The 27980-nt window shown below is 38.0% G+C and overlaps 1 protein-coding gene across 1 annotated transcript in view; it reads left to right on the plus strand.

Moving 5' to 3' along the window:
* COX10 (cytochrome c oxidase assembly factor heme A:farnesyltransferase COX10) overlaps positions 1 to 27980 on the plus strand; it is a 93790-nt gene that overhangs the window by 13861 nt on the left and 51949 nt on the right. The gene's annotated exons all lie outside the window — the stretch shown is intronic.

Genomic DNA, 27980 nt, shown 5'->3' on the forward strand with positions numbered 1-27980 from the left:
TAATTGTAACTCCGCTAAATCGGTGAGCATCAAGAAATCCTCAATACTGAAGACGAATGGTTTGACCAGTGATGGTATTATTTCATGAGCTGCGAAAATGATGAGCACTTAGAGACCCAACCTCCACAAGTACAATAAATTTTAAATGCAGAGATCATCTTTCTAAAGCATAAATTATTTGACCTGTGGCTGAAACTTGATAAAGGATCTTGGGAAGAATGTTATAAATTAGTGGGTGCCGTTGTTAGGAGAGTGTCTCAGATAATAAGCATAACCAAGGGAGGAGGGAAAGCTTTGCAAGCATTTGTGTTGTGTGCATTATATTTTGAATTAAATGTCCTGGCAAGGGTGAAAAAATAGCTGTAGAAACAAACTGGAGAAAGTAACAAGTTATTTTCCTTTTCACAAATTGTTTCATTTAGTCATGCTTATTTATAAATATGAAGCGTGTCATTGTGGAGTAACATTCATGCTGCTTCTTGGTCCCAAAGATCATATTGTAATCCTGTGAATCCCAAGTATACTTTGGAGATCGCATGGCTGCTGAGAGTTTTGAGTGTGTACTGGCAAACATTTCTGGTATGAGTCAGGGTGACCAAAGCCTAACTTACCTACTTCATAACAAAGCACTGTATGCAACAGAGGTGTAAAGTGGGACTGCATCATTTTTTTCTGCTATTTATATCCACACTGCTTTTTTAACATTGCTTGATAGTGTCTATATGCACAAAAGGAGATGCATTCCTATATAATTTTAAAAAACAGGCTCTGATAACTCACTGTAGAGTCCCTCTTAAAATACTGTAGCTGAGAGCAGCCTCCTGCATTAGCTTAGAAAGCCCATTGTGCGTGCGCATGTGCGTATACAGGTGATTTTGTGTTCGCATTACAAAACTTCTAACAAAATTTTGGTTTTGTAAGAAACAATGTAAAGCAAAATTCTCCCCTCATGATAAACATCAATCAGAAGAAGAAGGTCAGAATGTCTGCATTATGCAGCTAATATGGGAACAACTTGCCCTTTTCTTTTCTACAATAATTAATAGAAGATTCCCCCCCTTTAAATTAAGGATTGTCTGAGACACGTGAAGATGGGACATAACAGAAATGTACAAAATACATAATAAAACAAAAACAAACCAATAATCCCCCTTCCACAAGCATATTTTAAAAGCCATGGAATGTTAATCAGCTAAACGGCTGGTTGAAGAGCAATGTTTTCGCTGGCATCTAAATATATATAATGAAGGCACCAGGCAAGCCTCCCTGGGGAGAGCATTCCATTAACAGGGAGCCACCTTCCAAGATCTCTCATCGAGGAGGCACACAAAGAAGGGCCTCTGATGATGATCACAGGGTCTGCGTCAGTTCATATGGGGAGAGGGTGTCCTTGAGGTATTGCGGTCCTGAGTCATTTAAAGCTTTACAGGTCAAAACCAGCACTTTGAATTGGGCCCCGTACTGTCTTCAGAGACAGCCCTACATATAATGCGTTGCATTAATCTAACCTAGATGTTTGCAGTGCATAGACAACAGAGGCTAGGCTACCCCTGTCCAGATGGGGTACAGAAGGGCCACCAGCAGAAGCTGATGGAAGGCACTCTGCAGCACCGAGGAAACCAGAGCCTCAAGTGGCAGCAAAGGATCCAGAAAGAACCCCAAGCTACATACACATTCTGGATAATCCCACTCAGCAGTTTCATGTAGATGTTACATGACTACATCATTTTTTATTTTGCTAGTAATTGATTTCTGATTTACCTTCTCACCTCCTTCTAATCTGGTGGGAACTCTTTCATTTAATAATACTGCCAGTAGATGTTTCATTGGCTGTTTGTTTCTAGAACTTTCACTTTGGATAATGGCTGTCTCATAAATTCATAGTTCCAGACTTGGTTAAAATCTCACACCAACCAGCATAGAGTCTGGAGCACATTTTTAATAAGGAGCTGGAGTCCCAATATCAGGCTATGCTTCCTAGCCCTTAGGCCACATTTTGTATGTTATCCTGATTCCTGTACCGTTTGTTCAATTAACTTTATTCATGAGGGTCTGGATTCACAAGTACCCAAGATCAATACATAGACAAAACAGTTTTGGTATAATAATTGAAATATGCTAATTAGACAGCAACAGATTTGATGGTAAACTTTATTCTAAGGTGTTTGAGCAGAGCAGGTTCACATGAGTGAACCTTTTGATTGTACTTTCTACTCACTTATACAAGATTGCTTATTTAGCCAGTCTTTCATTCCATAGAGTCCCAGGACAGCATACAAACCCCAACAAAAATCTAACCCACACCACACACAATAACATGGTGAAAAACCAACAGCATATATATACAGCCATATAGCAGTTCAACAGCAGGCATAAAAATAGAGATCACTAATCTCCACACCCAAATACCTGGTAGGGAAAGATGCATCTTCAGGTGATGCCAAAAGGTCTTTGGAGAGGAAGACAACGGTATCTCCTTTGGGGGAGAGTTCCACAAATGAGCTGCCACCACAGAGTGTTGTCTTGCAGTGTATATGAGTGTGGGTCATAGATCTTAGCTCCAGCAACTTCAATCATTACTGACACTCTTTGACTTTGCTGTTGCTGCAATTTGTAAGCTGCTGCCTCTCATGTTTATTTCTCTCTCATAAGCTTCTTGTAAAGTGATGAGAAAAGCAGCACAAGGTAGTTTGTGAACTAGATATTTGTTGCAAGCCGGTCTTAAAATATAACATGCACACACACACACACACACTCGCTTCATCTGTGTGGTTTTGGGGTGGAGTATATTCTAAATTAGGTTTACGACCAAGGTTAAGTTATACTCTGACCAGATGTGGTTAAGTCTGTGAGAAACTAGCATGTTGTCAATTTACTTAACTTTTTTTTATTTTTTTAAAAATGGAAAGTTGGGAGAGGGGAAGCAATTTACCTTTATGATTGATCTTCAGGAAAACTTTAGTTGTGGTGCTCCCTTTAGATGCAGTGCCAGATTTACCCCCGGAAGCACCGATGGCTGGAAGAACAAAGACTTATTAAAGGGTTGCAGTGATGGAATGTAGAGATAGCATCAGACAAAGAGAAAACTTAGTAGTTAATAAAATTAATCTGCCTGTGTAATCTGCAGTGGCGCTGCATCCCCAAATATACTTATCTCTTAAAATACAAGAATGATTAGGTTTTGTTCTCTAGCTTGTACGGTAGCTGCCTGAACTGTTTCAGATTAAGAATGCCTCTTGCATGGCAACAAAATATTAAGTGATGAAAATATTAGTGGAAAGCTGCTTATCTACCAAAAGTTACTTTAAATAGCCTCAGAATTGGAATTTCTGTGCATTTTGGGCCTTAAATATAATGTTTGGAGCCCAGGAATAACTTTCATCTATTTTCTCAAGGATAAACCAAGATGTGAATTAATTATTATTTTTATGGTTTTAATGATATTAAAAGCAAATTTTTTCATCCATTTTCAGGAATGACTATTTCACAATTCCAGGAAAAGTAAAATATACACTAATAAGATGGCCCCCCTACCTACCAATAATATCTTGTAGGAAAAAACACATATAGTAATATTTACAGTAATATAGAAAAATATTACTGTAAAACAGCCGGTTTCTCACTTAATAAATGAAACATCTGAGGGAATAGCATGACACTCCTGTTCAGTTATCGCTGCTGTTGCCCTTTGGATATGCTTCTGCTCTGAAGTTATGGAAGATGGTTTTCAGTCTATTAATTCTTGATAGGAATTAAGACCATCAGTGGTACAGCAGTGGCTCTGTCACAAAACTATTGTGTGTATGTAGACTTCTAATACAGAAGCAGCAACATATCTGCAACTTGGATGCTTGGGCATCATCAGAAGGAAAGAGTAGATGGTAATTAATGCCTGTAGGGCCAAGACAAGTGTTATACATTTTTGAAGTACCACAGGCAAAACGTCTCTCTTCTGTTTATCTTCTCTACATCATCTCGTTTCTTATTACAGCCAAGCTGTATGTAATGTTACCAGTAGACTCATGACAACCCATTTCATGCAGAGGCTTTTGCAGTTAAGTGAAGGGGCTTCATTTCACGTAATCCTTTATTTTATTTTATTTTTTTAAAAAAGTAGGTGGGAACTTTTTTGGACTGACCTTTTACAAGGTACATTAGCAGCTTCAGAAAGTAAGTCCTTTGTTTATTAAATAGCACAGGAGACAAAACAGTCCATTTGGAAGTGCTTCTTTTTACAAAAATATTTGAGAAATGGTTTTGCCCAACCAGACTGCATTAAAAACTGGGATAAAAACATTATACACCAACTAAACATCTGCCCTTTTTAACTAGGCAGTTAAAATAGCATGATTCTCTGGATGTTTCCATCAAGAGTTCTCAAAAGCCTTAGACAGTTTAAATGTACTTGGTAGAGGACAGCCAGCTTAATCCTGGCTGTCTACTCTTTGACATTAAAGGTTTTCTCATCATAAGCAAGTTACAAGTTTCTTTATGGTTAAGACTAGTCACATCTGCTCTAGTGGCATGTGTCTGAAGGGTAAAACGTTTCCTGAAGCACGTTCAGTTGTCTTGATTTTATATAAGAACACAAACTTGGCTTGGCCTTTACTCTCAACCTCATTAGTAAGAGTACAGTGTTCTGCATGTTTACTTACAAGTAAGCTCCTAAATAAGTGTGCCTTGGATTGCAGACTTAGTTGGAGTCATCACTGCTTCTGCTGGATAACCTGGTGTTTGTGCAGGAGAGATGAAAAAGCTTGTGGCCGTTTCCCACATGTTCTTTTCTACACACACAAAATGTGTCTTAAGGGGAGTGTTCGAAACTCCCATTGTTCTTGGCGCAATTTGCGACAGGGAATTTCATTAGCACAAGCAGTTTCTGAGCTCTGGGTGCATTACTGCGCCTAAGATTTCAGATTAAAACTGCAGAGTGGAGTGAAAGGAGGACCTTGTTCTGCCTCCCCATTTCTAGCTACTCTCTGAAGACTGGAGCAGAGACCTGCTTAAGAATATTAGGGGGGTGGGCAGGGGAAGGACTAGACCATGTGAAAAATGAACATAATATTTTGGCTGCAGTTCATTTTCAGCTTTGTATTCTTGTTATTAAAAAGTGGGCCTAGACATTCTGTTGTTGTGCCCATAACCTAGGTTTAAGGTGTCATTTAGCTCCTAGCTTTCATATCTTAATTTCCCATGACTGCTTACGGGGGGAAATGTACACTTTCTGCTCACAGAATTGGTGGGGGGAGGTACACTAGTAACATGGAATGACCTTTTTGGAGGAAAATGGGGTGCAATCCACATAAGCCTTAAAATGGAGAGCAATTAATGAAGTAATCACATCTGCTAGGATTATTTTTCTATGTGAACCAAGTCTGGCTTCTTATTGGTCTTTATGTTTCAATGTAGTTAGCCTTCACAGGAAAAGTGAGTGTCACTGTATCCCAAGTTAGTCCATGCTAAGCAAGCCACTTTAAGTGTTGTGTTGTTGACCAGTGACAGCTACTAACTTGAAAGAACATACAAAAGAAGTGTATAATTAAATTTGGGGCAACTCTTTCGAGAGTCCTTCAGGCACACCTAAACCAATCCCTTGATTCCTTTGAGTATCCAGGGCTGATTTCAGAACTATAGAAATGACAGGATTTAATTGTCTCAGTATGAATTCACCTAACCAAGTTCTAATCTTACCAGAATTTACTCAAAAAATTCCTACAAGGTACAAATGGTTCTTTACAATTATTTGGTACCTCTGAATTCCATTTCTTAAAACATTGTGACAATATAACACATAGCTGCTCTTTGTGAAATTTAAGTCTGTTTAACACTGGCATCTTCAAAGACAATAAAAATTCCAGCCTGCCGTTTATCTATTCCCATGTGAAGAGTTACTGTACTGCATATTGTATCATTCCATGGGAAATTCTTTGGCTTAATAGTTTCATTTATACAGTTGTCCGAGGTCAATTTTCTATTTTGCAGTTGTCAAACAGCTGCCAAATTAAGCGGCTATACTCCAAAGTTCATTTACATTTTATGCCATTCTTAGGGTGTCTGCTTCATATCTTAATATAACTAATGATTTAGCTGTGGATCTCCATCATCCTTCCCCACAGATGTTCACACCCTCATGTTCTTTGAGTGCTTAGCAAGTAGCTTTGTTTCTCTTCCAAGGCTTTTTAAAAAAGGTTTAGTCATTTTAGAAGAGAAAACTATCTCCCTAACAGAAAACAAACATGAAATGGCTGGTAACTGTGATTAATTTGGTAATGCTTCAGTAGAATAGGTTTTTGTTTTGTTTTTTGACATTCTCTTCCATTTTTTATGTTGCTGGAGTAGAAGGTGGGAGGAGGGAGAATTAACATCTGCAAAATGCCCACTGTTCCTTGGGTTTACTAATTGATCACAATAATTATTACGTATTTTGGTTTTCTACTTTGTAATGATTTTGTGCGGTTCCTTTGAAAAGCACACGCTGGAAGGAACTTTATCCAGTGAAGTATCTCTGCAAATCAAGGCATTTTTTTATTGCTGAAATATCAAAGGATTCCACTTTAATAAGGGAACATAGACTACAGTGGAGTTCATTTGTGGTTTTGTAGCATATTTCTTATTTAGTGTAAATGTACATGCATGGGTGAAATATTCAGGATTTTTAAAATGTAGTGCCATGATCAAAGGAATATCTCTCCTAATGCCATTGATGTCTTACTACAAAGTAGTCAAATAGCCTGGGGTCACCATCCACTTTATAAAAATTCCTTAAAGACAGGTAGGACCCTTGGGTGTTAAATGGATACTTGAGAGTTTGGTATATTTTCTGTCGAGGGAGCAGCAGAGATATATTTACAAGTACTGCCATTCAGGATAGTGCTGAGGTTTAAAGGGGCCTTGTTAAAAGTTAGCCCTAAATTACAGGCTTGCCCCCAGTGCATCATGCCAAAAAAGTTTCTGTCTTGTTCCTTTCCGAACTTGGTCAACCCTTCTCAGGACCATGCATAGACAATATACTCTAAGAAGCAGCTCATATTTAAATGTTTTAAGAGAAGCATTTTAAAACCCCGCTGAGGTTATTGTGAGCAAATCATTTGAACTTACTGTGTTTGTACTAGGTAAAGGAAAGCAATACGCTTGCTAGTTGTATACTTTCTTAAGCAATGATTGGTGCTTTCGGTTGATGGGTTTGTCATTGGGATTGCAATAAAATGCAAGCCAAGGTGAAATTGGATACAGGTTGGGAGAGCAGATAAAACTAAGTGAAAATTAATGGCAGATGTAAAAGTTATCAGAAAAAGTCTAATAGACTACGGTCATCTGTTAGTAGCGCTTTAGTAAAAGTATTTTTTTCCTTTGCCAGATGTGTCTTGCAGCATCTTCAGAGTAAATCATCAGTTTGACTCCTAACATTTTACGTATTGTACGTGGTTGAATTATGCTGTCCTTTCTTTTACTGGTTTGTGGTGGTTAGAGGAATAAAGTGTGTGTTCTTAATCTAGACATAATCATAAATGTAGCATCTGAATACCAGCTGCTGAACTGTTTGCAATGGTTTGTTTTAAGAAAAGGAGATGGATATATTTTGTCTCCCTCACTCTTAACTGACCTGTTGTTCCATCTTCAGTATTCTAGTACCTCATGCAAATATCCCTCTATTATATGGAATGGCCTGTTAATGTCTTTCTCTTCCATTGCCTGATGAAAAGTTCAGGTGTGGTTGTTGTAAGTGGGTAGACTGAGGGCAGGATTCCTTGGCAATTGTGACTGGTTGAAGGAGTGTGGGATTTCCAGATATGGGTGGCAGGGTGAAGCACTTACAATCAATCTGAGATTAAGGGATTGTTAGTATGATCTCCAGGAGGAAATGCAAAATTAAGAGTGTGGGTATTTAGACACTAATTCAGTTGCTCAAAATCTTTTGACAAAAGAGTGGGTAGAAATTATTGATAGCTGCTGTGCTTATGTATCCTTTACTAATTGATCTTAGTCACAAATAACTTTATCTGAATCATAGCCATAGGGTATTTCTTTCCTCCCTTTATTCAGTGATATTTGTTTTAATGCAAGCCAGCCCCCCTCCCCTTTTTGCAACTGAGTTATCCTTATTATCTGCAAGTTCATAATGAACTAAATTGTGCAATCACACATTGAGCAAATTCTTGATCTCATAACTTGCGTTATTTTGCTGGGGTGGTGGGAACTGATCAGCATTGACAAAAATGCCTAGGGTTTCAGCTACACAAGAAATGTTTTTATTTTTCTAGTGTTTTATACTTTAAGTAATGTATTTTACTTTCTATTTAGGTTTAATTTTTAAACCTCAGGTATTTATTTAAGTAACTTATATGCCACTTTACGTTTCAGGAAAAATATCTAAGTAGTTTACAAGTGTTTCATACAAAATAGACTTAATAAAATATACATTACAGATAAAATACATAAAACAAAAAAAAAATAGAGTTCAGTCATTAAAATAATACAGTCAGCAGCAAGACAAGTTAACATCAGAATAGGCCTGAATGACCCTTTAGTTAGCTGTGTTGGTTGTTTGGTTGGCATACTAAGAAAGATAAAGTTAGCAAATATGGGTTGTAATTGATGAAGTTGTTCTGTTAGTGCAAGTACTTCTGCGTGTACAGTTGGACTTCCTTTCCCTAGCTCCTCCTTGTTCATCCTGCACCCCCCCCCATCTGTTTGGGGGTGCTCCAAACCTGCCAGAACAGATTTGGGTGCAGGGGTAGGTTTCCACCAATACCTTTCCCCTAAATATCTGTATTTGACTATAATTCTACAAAAGCAAGTAAGCTATGTATAGATGACTGATGACAGATAGATTTGAGAAGTAAATTTGAAGTGGAATACCAGTGATATTAGCTTTTTTCAATTTTAATTACTTTATTTGACTGCCCAGAAAGCTGTGTGGGAATAAAATAACTGAATTTATTGATATCTAAAATTAAGCCTGGTAACAGGAATTTTCTCTTTTAATTCATATAACTTGGCTGTGGAAAAACTGCAGATACATAAAGCAAACAAGAGGCTGATAAAACACTTTTTTACACAGATCATAAAGTTAATTATACAAATTTGTAGTACAGAGTCTAAATTAAGAAATGTTGTTTTTATGGTATATTAGGTGGAATTATTTTTATGTAAATGGTTTACCCCAAGGAAACTGTGAAATTGATGCATAAATCTGCTCTGTTCCAGAGCTAAGCATTTGAAATGCAATCTGTATGGGTTTAATGTCTGTAGACCAGCATGTTCTTTTTTTGCAGTGAGGTCTAGGTGCTACTAATACTGCTGTAACAGGTGCATGTAATTTAACTGCAGAGCTAGTCAAAATATCTTTAATCTGTCCATATTAAGTTGAACCATGTGGGTGTTTGACTCGAGTTTTCAGTCATGTATTTTCTGTGTTTCTAGATTTTATTCCTGCCAGTATGGAGGATAAGCCTCATTACTATAGCTACCTTTGCTTGTCCCTGTCCTTTAGGAAGCAACTTAAACTGGGTATTGTCAGGAAAGCTGGTTTCTTCATCTTTTATGTTATATAGTTGTTGATAGTTCTGCCTAAATAGGCTTACTCCTTCTTCTGAACACCTCCTGTAAAAGTAAAACAACTTTGTAGAAGAGAGGTAGAGCTTTTCTCCAATGAACGCAGCATGTTTTATTGCCCTGAGCTCAGTGGCTGTCTTGCAGGGGAGAAACAAGGTATCGTGAAGAGAGAATAATAGCATGCAGCTATTTGAATGTTGTTGTTTTTTTTAAAAAAATACTTAGGGAAATCAGTGAGTATTGTGTCATCTGCTCCAAGACTCCAAGAAGGTTATGGGATTCTTTAAGCCAGTCCAGGCTGTAACTGGAAATAGCTGTTGCCTTTTTCCTTTCATAAATGTATCTAGTGCTTTTCATGAACTATCACTGGTATAATTGTGGTAAAGTGAAATACGTTGTTACGGAATGTGGAGATCTCTGCTAAACACTAGAGTTTCTAGCATGGAAATCATCACCCTAACTCATAGCAGCAGGTAAGTTGCTTTCCGCCCCCTTCCTGATTAGAAGCCTTCCAAAAGAAAAGTTCTTTAGATTGCATGACTAGTTTTTGTAGCCGAATTATTTCACAGTGACTGGTGTTGCAGATTATTTATTTTAAAGGTAAATAGAAGCAGACTACAGCTAGCATGAATATGTTCCTTTAAGCTTGCAAAAGGCACAGATTCCAGCCTTAAATGCCCAACTATATTCAGTGTTCAACAGTCAATTTTATCCTGCCATGAGCTCTTATTAGTTGACAAAGAGGAAAAATTGTTATTGCATGCGGCTATCTAGCTGGGTGGTCTTCCAGGAGCTATAATCAACACTGTCTTTCTCATCAATACGCAGTTCAACACTACAAATTTATCTTATCGTGTGGTAACAGCAAGGGTTTACTCTAAGAATTGTGAGAAATTGCAAATGGGCTTTCAAAAGGAAGCAGGATGAATTGCATTTAGACTTGGGTTCCTTTGTGGCATAGCAACTGTAAAGATTTTTTTCTTTACTTTTCATGCTAAATTTGCCAGTTGGGTTTTTTGTGTTGGTCTAATTTTTTAAAGTTATTTCTCCTCTGCAATGAGTCATTAACGCTACTTTCAACAAATGAATAGCCATTTTAGTTAAGCTTTATTACAAAGAAATGCACATTAGAAACAATCATCTTGATAGACATGTAAAATTAGTTTGGTGATTCGTAGGCTGTGAAACTGTTAAGTACTGTTAGGTAAATTGCCGTGGCACATATGCACTATTTAATCCATTGCATAAATAAAATAGTTTTGAAATATTGTTATGCATGTCTAGAGAATGTGAAAATGCTGACTGTTTAAACACAAAAGAGCATATTTGCAAAAGGAAGCTGAAAATTAGCTTGTCAAATATGGTAGAATATTATGGGTAAGAAGAAGAAGGTAATATTGAGCAAGTTATTAAGGAAACTGCTTTCTATTGTTTCATTATTGTAATGTTCTGGAATGTTATACATTTGCTGGGGGGCAGAAGGGGGGGAGGGATCTTTTTATTTCTTTCATTTTCCCCTTTTTGTCTTCAATGAAAATGAAGAATAACAACCTTAGACAGTACCAGTAGAGTATGTGCATGTATATTGACCTGTTTCCTTTATGGCACTTGTGAGAAGGCTCCACTTTTATTATGCAGACACTAAGAAGACTTCAGAATTAATGTTCTGGGTATCAGAAGACATCCCACCCCACTTTCAGTTTTTAAAATACACGTCAACACTTAAGTTGGGTAGACAGCAGCACTAATCATATTAAGCACAGTCTCCAAACTCACGGGGAATGCATAATTAATTCATTGTTTTAGAGGTGCTCATTTACTGGTCAAGGGCAAGCAGTCCATGCATAGCTCCCCATATGAGTAAAGAGAAGAGAGCCAGTGTGCTGTTCAGTGTGACACTGCCATTCCCTCTGCCCACTAAATCTTGTTTGTTACACCTCTACCATGAGCCAAAACCATCAAGCGGTTTCCATTAAAGTGTTTGCCACGTAGAGTGCAGTAGGGTAGTAAATGCTAATTCAGTGTCAATTAGAAAAATGCATCTAATGGGGGGAGGGGGGGTGTAGTTAAAAAGAGGCACTTCTGTTGATTCATTGCTGAGTCTCAAGCTCTCTTCCCCCCTCCCTTCTCCATTCCTCAGTACTGTGCACTGTAAGCCTCTTTCAACACTTTATGTTTATTATTTTATAGCAAGTTTAGCTTGGATGCACTTTGCTCTGTCCTTTTATTTTACTTTAAATGTAATCCCAGAGTTTACCTCTGTACTTAAGCCCCTTTAAAACCCTGCTTCACAAGTGCATCGTTACATTCCGCAAGTCTTAATGGTTAAAAGGTTTAATATGAATTTAAACGTAATCCTAGCATTCGGGAAATCGGTGGTCATCTGAATTAATCCTGTTTAGTTTTACCCCTGCATTTCGGGTGCACGCTAAAAGTGTGCTCAGAATTAAACTAATGCACATAATATCTGCTTATGTAAACATGGACTTCATTAATATGGCTGGTGAAATTCTGGATGAAAGGCAGATTATATCAGCTTCATCTCCGTTACTTTTAAATAGGCATATGAAAAGCATTATGTTTTGACTGTGGCTGACTCCAGTGCAGTTACTATGGGTGCAAGTCCCACAAAAGCTGGGTCTCATTGATTTCATTTGGGGACAGTTAACTCCATCTTTAAAATCAGTCTGATTAATTTTGGAACTGGTATATATCCTCAGTATGAAATATACACTGTGACCTATTGGTTAGTAAGTCAGAACAGGAAGACAGTTTGGGAGTAAAACTGTTTGTTTCTATATTTGTTATGTATAACTCAATTCCCCCCCCCCCTAAATCTGATAAACTAGTGCATCTTAAGTTATTGTTTGTATACAGTGATTTTTCAAGACTTTTGTTTCCAACCATGAGATATAAAAACTTCATTACACTTTTCTTGAAACCTTGAATTCCTGTTTTGAAGCAATTACAGGGAAATGAAGGCATAATAAATTGGAAAAAGAAATTGTGCATACATATGATGCACTAAACGTCTGCCGACCCTCAGATAAGCACATTCTGTCCATTTATTCCTCTGTCATTAAATTGACTTCACAATTTATTCTTTTCTTAAGTCAAGGGCAGCTTTACACGTACAAGGAAAAGGCATGTGCACTTCATTGTCTAGCATTGCAGTGAATGGAGATGCTCTTGGGTGTGCAGGAGCCTAGTACATTGCAGATCTTGCCTGTGGAAAAAAAAAATTAGGTCTGAAGAAGCTACGACATTTCCATGGCAACCTTCCTATGTACATTTGCATGTATACTTACAATACTCTGTGTTTATGTAACACATTCAAAGCAATGTACACCTAGATTCTCAGAAATTCTCACAGCAGTTTTATATAGTGGCCAGTATTATTATTTCCCTGTTTCAGCAGGGAGCCTGAGACGGTGGCTTGCCTAAGGCAATCAAGTGAGTGCATGGTTGAGATGAGGTTTGAATCAAGCTTTCCTTCCTTACAGCTTCTTCTTAATCATTGCACTCCCCTAACTTTCTCATTAACTAAGCATGCATGGATATATAATACGGTTTTCTAATGTTTTGATGGTAGCACACAGCAGTACTGGATTGAATTAGGACATAGTTTAAGTTGTGTATTCTCCCCTTGGTGTCAGTACAGTATGTGGATGATTTATATGGGAACTAACATAGATTGCATTTTCCCCCCTCTGTTGCTATATAATGTGTTTCTCTTCCAGAGTGTCAAAATTGTGCTTTATAAAACCCACATTAAAGTTATTTTTTGTCTTCCCCATGTTTGTGTTTCATTAATTTGAATTACATTTCTAATAGAGCCTTTGCATTTTCAACGCTGTGTGAGGTTTTAAATTGGAGAAGCAAGCCGCAATATTTTTTTTTATAAAAGAAAAAAAGAAACACACACTATTGCCTGAATCTCTGCACTTGGATGCAAGTCAGACTGTCTTTTTTTCTTTCTTCTGTCTCTCTCTCCTTTTTTGCAGTGGATAAACTTCAAAGGCATGTTGTCAGAAGAATTTAAAGTTAGAACTTACATGGTGGTGTGTGCATAGACTGAAAAATAATTAGGCGTCTCAACAGTAACGAACTTTACATGCTATGCTGTGCAATTCACTCGCTGTGTGGTGTATTGGCCCATAAGCTGAGTAATATTGTTTCTTTGTACAAAATGTAATTTGAAACCACATCCTCATTTTTCCAGTATGTTAAATTGGAATAATGAAGATTAACTGAATATGTTAAGGTACATCACACGAAAGCACTCTGAAACAAGGACTTGTGTTGCTGCAACTCAATGCAGCATCTTGAACTTGATCCTTTCAAGCTCTGCCACACTTGTACTTAGAAACTTCTTTGAGTTCCACTACCCTCTGTTGAAATAGGTACGTAGGATTGAGTTTGTTTTATTCAGGCTTTGTTTTATTATTTTACCTATCTGCGAAATTTGCTCGCCTTTCTTAAGGAAAAAGGTCTTAGGTGAAACCGTCATGAATAAACCAGGGCTATATGAGCCTACCTGAGAAGGGAATGCCAAGAGTGGGGTTCCATGATGGAAAAAGTTCTATCTCTGGTATCCACCCACCTTCTGGTAGTAGTGACAGGACTTCAAGAAATACCTTGGAGAACTATCTAAAGAAATGGGTAGGTTCATATTTGAGGAGAAATTCACATGCCTGTATGAAACCACCTTATGCCTACTCAGACTATTGATCCATCTAGTCTCCCCCCCCCCCCAAATCATCATCTTCCTGGTAAATTAAAAGAGTTGCCAACTATTGAACCTGGAACTTCTTGCATGCAAAAGTGAACTGGTGGAGTTGTTATGAGTGTGTTATGAGTGTGTTTATTTAAACTATTTACATAAAACACCAGCCATTGTGTGTCTTCACCTCATACGAGAATGTGCACATAGCAGCAGCATAAGCAGTCCAGTAAAAATAAGCCCCATGATAGTAATGCTTTTGAAAATTTCACACAGTTACTGGTGAATGTGTGTAGAGTCTAAATGTAGACTGTGCCTTGTGAATGTGCAATGTATGAAATACTCTGTTTATGCCACCAGGCTCTGCACATTCCCTAGCATTGTTTGACAGGGCAATATGCACAGCTTGATGAACTGTTCATTTCTGCACATTGTTCTCCGTGTTCAGAGAAATGTCTTCAAACACTGATGGAACACAGATCACGAAGAAGATGACCTAGTTTCTTGTGGCTGGCGTTAACATAATGGGGTCTGCCACAGGGAAGACCTTCCACACACTGCCTCTACCTGTGTCTCAGAAGGCAGTGGCACACACAAGAGGACCGCATCAGCTGATCTTCCAGTAGCTTGGCCCCAAAATGTTTAGGACTTGAAATGTGATTGCCAGTGCCTTGAGTTATACTCGGAAACAAACTGGCAGCTGGCGCAGCTGATAAAATAAAGGGGCCACATGATACCACCGCTTGGCATGCAATGGAGACATGTGGGATATTATTGTATGGAATATTTATTGACCTCAATGCAGCAGGTGCTTCTGCACACAGGAAATAAGATGTGAACCAAGGGCCTATCAGCTCAAGACATTTTCTGTTTACTTCACTGAAGGAAGCGCCTTCATGTGTGAATCTTTGGCACATGGAGCTGTTTGTGACTAGGGAAGCTTACTCTTGTATACTAGTTGAAAGTACACTGAAGTGCACCAGAGTTGTAGATCAGGGAAAAGAGCTTTAAATGTAAACAAGTAAGGTTGTGTAGTGGTGTGTGTGTGTGTGTGTGTGTGTGTGTGTGTTACAACGTTGCTATCAGAATTTCAATTCTAAATTCAGAAGTCACAGAAATTCAATATCTACCCTAACTCTCTTCTTCTTTTTTGAATAGCAACTACTGTTGTTTCGCTAAATGTTCCCTTCTCACACTTTTTATTGCTGAAAATTGAGTCGTTGCTTGCCTCTGTAGTCTTCTGCTTATATGCCAGTGGGCATATAAGACTGGATTGTTGGCAAAGCTTGAAAAATTAACTGTGTAATCATTCTGTACCTCAGAAGATTGAGATGTCTGTCTTATGTATGAGAACGTGTGCAATTTTACAATGCATGAGTTTTCCTAGAAGCCAGCAGTGACTAGGAAATATTTTACGGTCATCCCAACTATGAAGATTAAAAGCTTTTGTCATCTAGAGTTTCAGAGCAGAGTATAAGGTTCTGTTGGAAGCCTAACTTTGTTTTCTATGTGACCCACAGATGTTTTCATCTCCAAAAAGGGACACCATTGCTCATAAAAGGTGATTAAGGCCGTTACCCCAGAACATGTGTTGGTGCCACATATTATTGGGGAGGGATTCTGAAATCCATCAGGCTTATTGACCGGTAAAGTACTACTGAAAACAATAGCCTGCAATTTTAAGTAGTAAGAATTATGCTGTCTTCAGTGGCAGCTCTGTAACTAATAAAAAGTTTTACTTGACTTTCATGCTCTCGATGTTCTCGTTTTGAGGTGATCCTTATGTTCTAATTTGCTGTGCACAAAGCACCCTTCTCTTTATTTAGTCTATTGTCAATTAAGAAGAACAAAGCATACCTATTAAAATGAGCACCCAGAGATGTTGGAAGCATTGCCTAATATCTGTGCTAGTTGCATAAAAGGGAATGGTTTGAATTGCAAAGTGATGTCTGACATTTTCAGCTGTACATGCCGAAATATTCTAAATATTTAGAGTAATTCATTTTAGTACTTAGAACTGCATATTCCTTCACATAACAAAGAAAATATATAAACCCAGCTCATACATTATTGGTTATTCACCTCTTCTGAAATTTGTCGGTTGTCCTTGTAATCTCTGTTCCAAAAATAATATGGGGAAACATTTAAGGGAGGCATTTTGTAGTGCTTTTTTAAATTCAATTAATCACTATTAAAAATCTTTTCTAAAAAAATATTATTGTGTTCTTTTTGGATTGATGCATCCAAAAAAGTCTTTTGGGGAAGCCAGATAATTAATTGATTATTATTTTTAGACATGTCCTATGATCCATTATTTTTACTTCACTCAGAAGTATGTGGCTTTCTCCAATGATACGATACTGCTTGTCACAATGGTAGCTGGAGGAATTTCTTTTTATGCAATGCAGCAGGCTTCTGTATGGTGGCATGTTGCCTTTTTTACAGGTAGAGCAACACGACAGGTGATAGTCCTATATATCAAGTCACTTTTTCAGTTTGCTTGTTTTTATGTGTGTGTGTAACAGTAACCTTTTTAACATGGCCATATCAAGAATACGTCAAATGTAAAATTTGCTCTGTTGGGTGTGCTTCCCTTCATAACTCTTTCATAATATAACAGTGCTGCTACAAAACTGCTTTCCCAAGTTATACAGTGTTGGAAATTTTGTTGTGTTCAATATCTAAATGAGAAACTGCCTGGGATTTCATTTTTCCAGAGTCTGACCCTGAAAAAAACTTTTAAGTGTTGGGTTGGCTGAAACCCCCGATAAAGCAAAAGTCTAGTTGTGTTAGATAGCAGTAGTATATTCTGTGAATAAAGGTTTTGAGTTGGGTCACTTAATGCAGACAAAATCTATTTAACTGCCCTGAGGCTCAGGCCAGAGTATGACCATTACTAACATACAGCCCATTTCCAAAAGTGATTTTGAAAGTGATCCTTTCCCCATTGAGTTCAGTAAGATTTTCTTCCTATGACTTCAGTTAGTTCAAATTGCAGCCTTAGGCAAGGCTGAAAATATTAAAGTGAGTACCATATGAGAAATAAAGCCACAGAGAGAGCTTGCTCACTTATGATATGACGCCCCCCAAATATAAACACTAGTTCTACTTATGTATAATGCAAATAATATATTTAACAAGTAATTGTCTTTTGTGCTAATCTTTGTTAATCAGCTTAATTTAGTACAATTACAAATTGTTTAAACTTGGGTATTTCGCTTGGAGTATGGGAAGAAGAAATTAATCCTGCAAAACAAAATATTTCCACAGTTGAAGGATGATGGTAAAACTTGTTGATAGCATTTGTCTCTGTTTTTGTAAATGTAGGCATTATTATGATGCGTTCTGTGACTCTTACATTCCAAGATATTTCGATAATTCTCTTGAAAAACAAAGCAATAGCAATTACAACAGCAGTTCACTGTATTTCAGCAGTTTATTTCAGCAGTTTATTTACTAAATTCCCTTTCTTTTTTCAGACTATTCTACATTACTTCAATCTCATTTTAACATGTGATGTTACTAGTTAAAAGCACTGCTGCAGTTTTCTTGTTTAGAGCCATATTCAAAAGCAATTCTAAATAATTTTCTTTAATGCTCTGCATTATTTAGAACCTCTCCTATTGAATTTAATAGCAATTTAATAGCAAATTTGTGTTTTGAACCAGAAATCTGTTGAAATGTAACAAAACAATAATAACAGATTGATACATGTTTGGGGTTATTGTTTTTTGGGAGGGGTTTTTTTCTTTTATTTTTTGAACCTATAGGGTCTATTTTTGTGTTTTTATATCCTCTGATGAGGGTGGTATAGAAATTTTTAATAATAAAATTGTTTAAGCTCCAGTGATTATAATACAGTCTTTTATGTATTTGTTGGAGGTTTATTTGTTAAACACAGTCACTCTGACTAGGTAGTTTATGAAGATCCTGTGTAATATCTTAGTTGTTGAAAATCTATCGTTGCTTGTGAAAAGCAACGTCATTAATGTTCCTGAATTTTCTTTCAATAGCTCTTTAAATAATATTGGTTTTAAAATCTTGTCCAAAGTAAGCAGAACAGATTGATACATTTCTGATTCATCTTGGTACCAGTGTTCCAACTTTTACAACATTGTAATATATTTCATTGTGCCAAATCGAAGCTTCTGTGTTTGAATATTTGCCCCACTGTTTAACAGGAATCACTAAGGTAACTCCTTCTCCTCCTCCTCCTCCTCCTTCCTTACCTGCCTTTCACCGTAAAGTCCAGGGGCGGATTACAACATTAAAAACACCATTAAAAACAATTTGAAGCAACTGAATTCTTATGAATTACATCTATTAGACTTTAAGGCCAATGAGCAAATTGTATAAGGGATTACCTATGTTGACTATATATTCTAACATTGGTTGACTGATAAAAATTGCCCACTTTTGTTGGTTTTGGAAAAATATATATCATTTGGATCTATATCTCTTTAAGTATAAAACCTTACTTCTTTAGCCAGGTTTATAATAATGCAATAAGCCACTAATATTTCAAGAGAAGAGTAGTTGTAATATTTATGGAGTGTGTGATGTACCCCACCCTAGAATCACTTGATTTGTTGAAAGCGGAGAAAATAAATAAGCAAATCCTTGTTTCATGCAATTAGAAAATAAGTGCTCTTAAAATGAGATACATTTAGCCTATGTATGCAGTTTGTAAAATTAGTGAAATTGAATAAATTAACACAAAATGTTACTAATTGAACAATATATCGGTCAAAAATAGAAATGTAGCAAAATAAATTATTTTTATTACTAAAACAAAAGAATCTATTTTCTAAGGGGCATTTAAAAACTTCGGGAGAATGTCTACAGAATCAATTATTTTCTCCCACTTTCTTTTTTCTTTGTATGATATTCACTGATTAAAATGGCATAACACTGTTAAAAGCCAATTACAATTTATGAAGGATCCCCCTTCAATCATAACCCCCAAACTAGAATTTTGACCTAGCATTCAGGTGCACTATCTCCTTAGCAGCATTTCTGGAGTTGCATCTGTGATTTGAGATATATGTGTAGTCTTGTTAGAGAGAAATTATCTGGTTCCTGTGAGTAATCTGGTTAAATCCATGCATATTTTCAAATTGAAGCCATTGCTTTAAGTCTAGGCTTCATTAATCAAGTAACTGAAAACAATAGAACACTTTACTCCCCTATCTATGGAACTTTTCCCCAGTACGAGATTTGACTGCCCCACATTTTATATTTATTAAGCAAATAGCTGAAGACCTACCAATTTTTGCCCTTTGGATCATAGCTGGAGTGGCTCAACTTGTTCAACTGTATTGCTCAATTTTCATAAATTGTATTTTATAGTAAATACTGTTTTAAGTATATTTTTAATGAAGTATTTTATAAATGTTAGTTGCTCTCAATTGTGTATGAGGAACTGTAGTATACAATAAATAAATTTCCCATGTCACATTTTGAAATATTAAACTGCCTATTAATAGACAATAATAGGTGTTGCCATATTGTTCAAGGACTTGAGTTCTTCCTTATATTTACAAGAGTTTGTAAAAGAAGAAAGTCCAATAAACTAATAAAGATTTGAGTTTTTCAAAGTGAGACTAACTTACTATCTGCTAGATTGTATTAGTGTATCTGTTACCAGCTTTGAAACAAGCCCAAGATCTTTAGCTCATTTAAGATCCTTACTTGTTCCGAAGTTGTAACCATAGAGTGGCATTCTCACTAAGTCATACTTGGGACAGACCCATTGAAATCAATATTCCATTTATTTGAATTGGTCTGCTCATTATGGGCAAAGTAGGAAACTATGGTTAATTGGAGAATTTCTGGTTTAATTTCAGTTTTCACAAAGGAAGAGACAAAGAGAATACCTGTTTGCAAAAGAGTCTGTTAAATAAGCAAAAAAATGATCATCCAGACTGAGCCGGTACATCAGGCTCCTTACTTGATTCTGTTGTTAGCAATCCATTTCAGGACCATTTCATTGTTTGCTTTTATTGGTTAGTTATTCGCAGGGCTTTTTTTCCCAGCCAGAACTTGGTTCCGGCACCTCTCAGATGGGCGCATTGCCACTGTAAGACAAGAAGGTGAGTTCTGGAACCTTTTTTCTAGAAAAATAGCACTGGTTATTTGAAACAAGGTATTAGAAGTATAATTCTCAGCAAACATGTAGGGTTCCCCGCCCCCTCTTACTGCAGCAATATTTGTCCTCTCAGTATATTCAAGGAAACCAACATTATTTCCTCCTTCACTTTCCTTTTTCCTAAACATCTGATAACCGTTTGTTTTTAATCACCCTTACAGTGTACCCTCTAACCCACAGCACTTTCATTGTGTATTGGGGGAGAGGGCTGTGCCGGAGGGGATTTGGTTTACACTATATACTCCCAATTTATCCTAAAATCTTTTTAATGTTTCCTGTGGCAGTCCCCCTCCCCCCTGTTTTCACATGCATATACAGGAAGCTGAGAAACGCTGCAAAAAGTCTCTGGAAATTTCAGGAAAATCTTTGATTACAAGTAGGTGTAAAATTCCATAGACCTGCTGTGTTCTTATGTGACTTTTGGAATTTGCCAGATATTTTCTGAAGAATACACATCAGAGTACATGGTTGGAATTTAAAGAAGAAACCTGGTAACTACTCGTTCTTTTGGAGCGGTTCACAAGTTATCCAGTTGTATGTTTGCTGTTGGGAAGTGGAAGTGTGGTTATAATGCAAGCTGGGAAGCTATGTCTGTGTACTAAATTCTCAAGTAATTTTAGCAATTTTAATATGCCATGGTCCCCACTCTACTCCAGTGTCCGGTTTTTAAGAAGGCCATTGATCATTTCTTCCATTGTACTCCATTGTGTTGCTTTAAGTCATTGTACATAATTAAATTAACTTATTTCTTCTTACATCCCATTCTTACATCTTTTTGCCTTGTAAATTTTGTATTGTTTATGAGCCTGTTCAGTATCTAGTAGAAATCTTTTGTGTAGATGTTCCGTTCTGAGGCTTATGTCCGTAGGATATAATGCAAACACAGACAAACACTCTCACACTGAGGAAAATTGATTTTTGGCAGTTGCCAAAACCATATCCTGTCCTATACAGCATGTAAACTAAACATACATGTTTGGGAAGGGGGACAATGTCTAAGAATTTATGGAGATGGATTTTCACTTCTCCCCAACTGCTTTGTGTTTTTTTTAAAGAGCAAAATGTCATTCCAATAGACATGTGGAACACTTACACATATGTTAATAAATATATGATATTAACTGTGGGCAGTAGTCAGCAAAATAGTTGTGCACATGCAAGGATTAACATTAGTGCAATTAATGCAACTAGTTGATAAAGAAACCTTTTGTTTGAGCTTAAGCATTTAAACATTTGCTATTTGGACCCGAAAGAAGAAAAACATTCTGCATGTGATCTAAACATCTTACATTTTATATGTTGCTCATCATGTTTGTGTCTTTATGCTAAGTGATAATTTGGAATATTAGTTAATTTATTATAGCTATTCTTCCGTCACAAGCCCTGGGATGTGTGTATGAATCTCTTAAGAACACCTGATGAATGATAAAGCCTCTTGAGATATTGCTAAATATAGAATACTCCAGCCATCATATGTTTTTGCAAAAGATGTGTAGGGAAAGGAGAGTGCACAAAGCAAGAGTTTTTAAATTGTTCAGCGGCTCTTTCCATGGCCCCACATATGTCCATCTAAAATGTGAACTAACAGGATTTTCCTATGTTGTCTTCATTTGATATGGACATAGAGTGGCAGACAGGGGATTGATGATGATCTCAGCAGTTGGCATGATTAGAGACAAATGGTAGAGACCACAGGTACAGCTGTTGAAAGCTGTCAGAATCTTGCCTTTTTTCCTGCTTAGGTGATCTTCCTAGATTGTCTTCCTTCATAGCTGGAGACCTTTCAGAGTCATGTGGGTTTTTTCTCTGAAAGCATGACCAAGATTTTGAATTTTTATGCTTTGCATGCAAGCATCTGTGCTTTTATTCCTTCAACACCCTGAATCTTTGTTCACTCCATGTTGCTAACACTTATCCAACTTTCCTAGGCTTGGTGTCCCAGTTGTTTCCCTTGTGGGTTTCTGTGGCATTTCTGTTGCTTGCAAAATATCTTAGTAAATAGCATCCCTGTCTTTTCTTCCAAAACATGCTTCTCACCTATCATATGCAGTGTGTTTTTGTGTTTGTTTGTTTGTTTGTTTGTGTGTACAAAGTTTAGTACTCCAGCAGTTAAGTCTCATCTCATGTGCTGTGAGAACTTCTGACTTGGATTGTAAACTCCTAGACAAACAGTGCCATGAAGAACTACAGTAAAAAATATTTGAGGTTATTTAGATGTGGGAATATGTGCATCATATAGCCTATACTCTTGGTACTCTTCCCTTCAACATTTCAACAAGGAGCAATTAAGTTTAATACCTTTTCTATTCATTTCAATGCTGGAGAAAGATGGGGGCTCACAGTTGTGATGCATGTGGAAGTCCATCATTGATATTCAAGTGAATGAAACACTTCTTGCTCACAGTGCACAGGAACTCAATCACAATGGTTATACATTATCCCAAAAGCTCACAATCTAAAACAAAGAATACAAGAAAATTAAGGAAGATTGAATGTAAGATGATGTTGGAGTACAAGTTCTATCATCCCTGGTCATTGGCCATGCTGGCTGTGGCTGATGGAAGTTGGAGTCTGAACATCTGGATGGCCAGCCAACCCCACTGTAGAGGTATTTTCCTCCTAGCAACACAGTCATTATGACTCCTTGCACTAATGGATTAATTGACCCTGCTTATTTGAATCCCACGTGCTTTCTGAGTATATTCTGTTCTTGAAAAAATCATTGAATATTTGAATTCAGCTAGGCTTGCCAATCTGATGCCACCAGAATAGAGTGGATGAGATCTGTATCGGTAAGCAACCTTCCTCCTATTGTTAGGAACATAGGAAGCTGTCTTGTGCTGAATCAGACCATTGGTACTGCTGTCTGGCAGCAGCTCTGCAGGGCTTCAAATGGATCTCTCCTAGCCCTACCTGGACATGCCTGAATGAACCTGGGACCTTCTGCATGCAAAGCTTGAGTTCCACTTCTGAACCATGGCATATGTTCTTTGTCATTTCTGGTAGAGGATATATAGGTATAAATATATTGGAAACAGGGACGCGGGTGGCGCTGTGGGTTAAACCACAGAGCCTAGGACTTGCCGATCAGAAGGTCGGCGGTTCGAATCCCCGCAACTGGGTGAGCTCCCGTTGCTCGGTCCCTGCTCCTGCCAACCTAGCAGTTTGAAAGCACGCCAAAGTGCAAGTAGATAAATAGGTACCACTCCGGCGGGAAGGTAAACGGCGTTTCCGTGCGCTGCTCTGGTTCACCAGAAGCGGCCAGAAGCTGGCCACATGACCTGGAAGCTGTACGCCAGCTCCCTCGGCCAATAAAGCGAGATGAGCGCCGCAACCCCAGAGTTGGTCACGACTGGACCTAATGGTCAGGGGTCCCTTTACCTTTTATATTGGAAACACTACATGCATCAGACAAAACAAAAATAGAAACTTGATTCCTTAAAGGCTTTTTCTCTTGCTGCCTTTTCTTAATTATACTGTACATTTACTATGCGAGGTTTCCACATAACTGTGTCCTGAATATTTATGCTTTTATCCTGCAAGTGTTATGCAAATCTTTGGTTCTAGGTTTCCAATTGGAGGGTGTAGATGCACAAATGTTGTTATAAATGCAACTCTCTCACTCCCCCTCTCTGTGTGTGTGTGTGTGTGTGTGTGTGTGTGTTTGTGTATGAGAGAGGGAGAGAGAACAGTCTAAAGTCTGCATACTCGAGCTACAATGTGTGGTGTTCAGTTCACATATGTTTGAGGTGCACAGGAAATTGAAATATACAAAAGTTCAAACTCCTGCAATGCTACTTCTCATAACCAATTCCCCTATCACACTAAATTCCCATAAAGCACATGCCAGTTGCCTCTCTTGCCTTCTCTGGAGGTAGGCGAACATTTCTAATATAGTGTTTTCCTTTCCTCTGTGCCACAAAGTGGTAATATATTTGTTGATGACAAAACCAACAGGTGCCAGGGCTGTTGGGTACTGACGCTGTTTGGCTCAATGCCTACAGTCGCACAGTGGATATATTGTATGTCTGTAGGTTTTTGTGTCGTTCTATGTCCTTTTGAGGGATGGGATAACCCAGTTGAAATACATACTTAAACTCCTGAGGGATTAGATGTGTTTCCTTTGCTTTACAGTTAAGAATTTTACAGTTTCTTTGTTTGCAGGTTCTCAGATTGCTTAATGATTCCTCGCCACCCCACCCCCCTTTTTGCCCAGGTGTGTATAATAGCTGTATTTGAACCTTTCTAGGTTTGCCAGTTTTATTACTCAACATATGGTATATCCCTTTATTTCTGTCTGCTATGTCATTCCTTTGCTTTAGGGGCCCTGCTATATGCTGGGAGTTTTGCTTTAACAATTGGATTTCTAGAATCGGACATGATTCAGGCTGGGAAAGACTGAGATTTGTTTTAGGAATCAAGATACGTTAATGAAGGTTATTTACAGGTCGTTGTCTTTTTTCCTCCCACCTTCATGATGATTGTAATGTGGCTTCCCTAGTTGTGAAGATAAGAACCTTTTGGCTTCTGCTACAATTTTCATAAATGTGACTTGTGGTACATTCATATGGCCATTATTGATGCAATGGCAATCTCCTTTAGCATGCCTAAGACACCGCTCTCTGTGGGAGTCAGCCTGCTCTCAACATCAGCTGTGGCTGTTACCACTTCAGTACCTGTGTTGAATTTGGGGCTTACGTCGCAGGCAGTTCCCCTGACACAAGGCATCTTCTTGACCTGGCTTGTCCATCATGAATTTCTAAGGCTACACAGAGACAGTGTGGTGTAGTGGTTAAGAGCAGTAGTCTCGTAATCTGGGGAACCAGGTTCGCGTCTCCACTCCTCCACATGCAGCTGCTGGGTGACCTTGGGCCAGTCACACTTCTTTGAAGTCTCTCAGCCCCACTCACCTCACAGAGTGTTTGTTGTGGGGGAGGAAGGGAAAGGAGAATGTTAGCCGCTTTGAGACTCCTTAAAGGGAGTGAAAGGCAGGATATCAAATCCAAACGCTGCTGCTGCTGCTGCTGCTGCTTCTTCTTCTTCTTCTTCTTCTTCTTCTTCTTCTTCTTCTTCTTCTTCTTCTTCTTCCTTGAAGCTTTATCCAGCAACAGTTGATGGCTTTGGAACTCTATTACACAATACCAGCTGTAGGCACCAGGGAAGCAGCTCCTACTGTTATAGCTTTAATAATAATAATAAAATCTAGCAATCAACTGAACTCGGAACCCAGGGCGTGTTTCCAGGTAGTAAACACTATAGCCTCCAATGGATAGCAGTGTTTCAACTATGCTAGTCATCACCATTACCTCAATATTTATTAAATAAATAAATAAATAAATAAATAAATATCTCACCCTCCCTCCCAAAGGAACTCAGGGTGGCAAACACTTCTTTGTTAAAAATTTAAAAACCTGTTTAAAACGTTTGAAAGCACTTTAATGCAATAAAGCACAATAAAACATCCATAACAGATTTAAGAACACATGTTAATCATGTGGCTGGATAGACCCACTGAAACAGGAAGATTTTCAGAATTAGAGTTCAGTAATGGTGTCTGCCTAATGTCAAGAGGCAAGAAGTTCTACAGTACAGGTGCCTTCACACTAAAGGAATGACTTCTTACAAATGTGGAATAGACATTGCGTGGCCGTTGTAGAAGTGCAAGTTATGCAGATTGGTGTGAGTGAGTTAGGACGTATGGAGTCAGGCAATCTCTTAAGTAAACTGATTGCAAGGTGGTGAGCACCTGAAATAGCGATAATAACATCTGGATCTCAGTGCAGTAGTGATCTTGCTGGCAGTGCAAATATTTGAGCACAAATGCTGACACTCCTGTCAGCAATTGTGCTGCAACATTTTGCATTAACTGTGGTTTCCAAACCAAACACAAAGGAATCACCACGTAGAGTACTTTGCCGTAGTCCTGTCTTGAAGTTACCAGTTCCTGAACCACTAGTCAAGCAGCCCCGGTCCAGGAACCGTCACTGTTGTCTTACTAGCTGAAGCCTGTGAAAAACACTCTTAGCCACCAAGACTAATGTTTTCTTTGGACTTAACATATTCTGCTTGCCAATTTACTGTCTGATTTGAATTTTCATCTTTGAGAGTCAACATCGTATCAGTCTGTCTTACAGAGATACCATCTTTTAGATGGCTCAATATTAAGGTATACTCTCATCTTGAACAAACACTTAATCTTGCTCTCTCTGTGTGTGTCTTGGTTACTTCATCTGTGAAATTGGAATAATTAACCCCCCACAAGTGTACTCAGAATTAATGTTGGTAATGTTTGCGTGTAGTTTTGAAAATAGGAATAATTGTTAATAGGTCTCTATGTCTATCTTTACTGATTTAAAGAATAAGGCATTTAACTCTTACACACTGGAGAACATGAAACTGTTTTTGCTGTTACAATTAGACTTGAGCACTTAACACATATGTGTCCTCCCTTAAAATCTATCCTTCCTCACTGACCCATCTTAACATATCAATAAATATGTCTCTGAGTGAATTCACTGTATTCCTATGATTGTTAAGTAGAAAAGCATTTTTATATAATTACAAGCCTAATATCCCTCTTAAACACACCAACATTACCTATCCAGGGAGTTCTGAATGACAGTCTGTCTTCCTGAATTTAGCATTGAACTGTGAAAACCTTCATTTGCTAGCCTTAATAACCTTAAGCTTTTTTTTGTTGGCTCATTTTATCAGGAACTTAATATCTCTGCATTAGAGGCAGAAAGGTCTGTATGGAATGCTAGGTACTGTGTACTATTTATTGCACTTCCTTGTTCCATTTGGGATTTTTGGGATTTCTGGTCCTTTGTCACCCTAGCTGAGAAGTAAACTGAAACCTTATGTACTAATTCAAACCAATGGCTTGATGTCACCTTCCTTAAGTACTTTGACTTGAACTCTGAGTTGCCCCCAGGGACTCTGATCCAATGGAGGTTCTCAGTGGCAGAAACAGGAGGTGATTTCTGCCTATTTTCCTTTTCCCCTGCATCCCCCAGTCTTCCAGAGCAGATTTCCAGAGGCACAGAGAGCTACATCCCCTCTCTTCCTGCCCTCACCTTCACCAGTAGGAGTACCTTGTGGGTGAAGCTCACACCAGTATATGCAAAGTCCACTTAGCACATACCATGTATTGCAGCCCATCAGCTCTTTGCCTGTCACCAGAGTGGTTAGTGGTGTGAACAGGTATCTACCTCTCAGATAAACACCATTTAAGAAAGGTTGTGCCTCTCCTTATCAGCACGGTTGGCTTAGGTGACCATGTAGAGTATTTTCAAGCCTTGAAAATACAAAAGTATTTCTCACAAAGGAAGTATCCTGTGTTTTCTTTATAAAGACCGGAAATCCTGTTATAGGCTGAGATCCAAATAAGTACTTAAAGAGCCTGGGAGTGTCCACTGGGAGGTCAGTGGGAGCTCTTCACTTTAGCACTAGCTGCTTTTGGAACATCCCCTTCCAAAGCGTTTTGCTACGTGATATGGCAAGCATTCTGTTGATATCCAGAATGGGTATTCTGCCAAGAAACAAAAGTCAAAA

Source organism: Podarcis pityusensis (genome assembly GCF_964106645.2).
Source record: "Podarcis pityusensis genome assembly, chromosome: 2".
Classification (NCBI taxonomy): domain Eukaryota; kingdom Metazoa; phylum Chordata; class Lepidosauria; order Squamata; family Lacertidae; genus Podarcis; species Podarcis pityusensis.